This window comes from Rhea americana, unplaced genomic scaffold, assembly GCF_003343005.1.
Source record: "Rhea americana isolate MKP2758 unplaced genomic scaffold, rheAme1 scaffold_484, whole genome shotgun sequence".
Taxonomy (NCBI): domain Eukaryota; kingdom Metazoa; phylum Chordata; class Aves; order Rheiformes; family Rheidae; genus Rhea; species Rhea americana.
In genome coordinates, this window is record NW_028186628.1 from 49119 (window position 1) to 51362 (window position 2244).

A 2244-nucleotide genomic window follows, 5' to 3' on the forward strand; every position below is an offset into this window, starting at 1 on the left:
AAAAAAAAAAAAAAAAAAGAGATTTTTTCCAGCCCAGCACTGTCATTAAAAGCTCCAAATGCAACTATTTCCCAGCAAGGGCTGTCTGAATGCCAGCGGCCATAAACCCCCCTGCGAGGCAAGGGGAACAAAAGATGAAAGCGGCCGTCCGGGAGCCACCATGGAAACGTGGCTGGAATGCGCGGAGCTCCACGGCGGCAGGCRGTGCCGGAAGGGCCTCGGCTCCCGTGGAAGCATGGCCGCGGGAAACCGAGGGCTTTTCTGGCTGCTCAGGTTGCTCAAAGCCGGGTTAACTTTCAGCAGCRTGGGAGGTGGGAATGGTCCTCAGTACGGGTGGTTGCACTAGGGGCTGTTGAGGGCCACAACCTGTTTGCAGCCTTGGAAATGTGAGTACAAGCACAAAGCCAATTCCTTGGGAYGTGTTGGGGTCTCCCCAGCAGATTTTTGGCATCCCAGCATTAGCTGGAAGTCTGCTTTTTCAAAAATGTCCAGATCTGTCAGAMGGTAAAATCTGTGAGCCTCTGGGAGGTACCAAGAGAGCAGATCAAACTCTTCAAAGCCTTGRTCCAAGGCAGACCTACAGCACCTGTGCACCTTCCCACGGGAGTCTGCGTGGTGGAGGCAAATAAACATCACTGACACAGGAGAGACCAGCTTTAAACGATCAYGCGAGAGGTTCCAGCCTCGCAAACAGCAGTACCTGCGCTTGATCTAACCACAGATACTTCAGCCTTTCAGTGGAGCAGGCCTGCAGCCCAGCAGGCACTTCTGGAAGGACTGAACCTTGCCTGATGCAAGGTCCTTCTGCGCTTGAGCCCTTTGCTTCTGACTGACTTGAATACAGATGTGGAAATCCCCAATGTTCAACACTTCACCAGTTTTGGTCTTAAGTTGGATGCATTTAGTAGCAGTGTTGGGGGTGGACAGCGGACGAAGGTGACAATTTACTCATCTGTCAACTTAGTCACCTCATAACCCCCAGCAGGCTCCAAAGGCTGCTCGGGCTGCTCAGAGCCTCCTCCCCAGGCATGCAAAGATTTTCCTACATGCTTAATTTCACACGCCGTGAGTAATCCTGGTATTTCAGGCCCTCGWTCTGCAGCCTGGTTTCTGCTCTACAGATCGTGGTATTTCTGAAGAAAACATCTTTGGTTCTTTCTCTTTGCCCTCTGGTATTGGAGCTCATCGATGGGCATGTGTTGTTGAGTGCACTTTGCGATGACAGACATATTCCCCAGTATTTTGGGGGAAGGGGGGTGTTATGGAAGGGGACAGACAAGTCAAAGCAGTTCCCACTGTGGATGAGCTGGTTCCCCCATCCAGAGGTTTCCAGGCCCTAAGCCTCGTAATAGTAAAAGAGACGTGATCTGCAGAGCTGCAYGCGAGCTTTGTACGGAGCAGCAGACGGGCAGAAAGCCCGCGCTTGGAGATGCCCACCAGCACAAGCGCAGCCGGCCCGGTGGCGTTCGGCCCGTGACAAAATGATGCATGCATGCAAAACGTCGCAAAATTAGGGCCTGAATTTTAACCCATTTACAGCATAGGGGAATCAGACTGTATTATCAGAAATGGCAGTTGCACTGTTAAGTATATATATATGTATATATATACACAAATATATACACATATATGTGTGTATTTGAGAAATTTTACCCTTTGGAGGGTTTTCACTGAAATTTACCTGGCTGTTTATCTTCTTCTCGTCCCCGGAGTTTATCGCGTCTCCCTGATGGGCTCAGTGTTGGTAAATTCSAGTTGGCCTCCCTCTTTTCCAGTGCGCCCCGCCGCCCAGCTGGGACATTATTGCACTGTTTTGGTACCAGTTCCCCTTCCACTTCCACACCTCGTTTTGCAACAGGGAAATGGAGCTGGTTTCCCCTCCTTTCTCCGTGTCCCCTTCACTCCCCCCCAGTAAAAATTGCCGTGGCTAGGGCTGTTCTTGTTAGTATAGCCACGGTGGTGGGATTATGCAACAAGGGTGGTGGGATTATGTTTCCCAGGTCCTCTGCCAGTCCCCCGAAGTCACTTGTAACTGTTACACTTTTTTTTTTAACGTTTAGAGGGTTTTGCACCAAGGGAAATGCGGTTGTAACAAGGAAGGGGCGAAAAACAGATATTATTTTGCAACCAGACAAGCCCGGCTGGGTAATTCCCCTCCCCCGCCGTGCCCCGGCAGCGATCAGGATCCCGCATCCTCCGTGTAAAACATTCCCCGGCCCCTCGGCGGAGCAGCCGCCCGCGTCC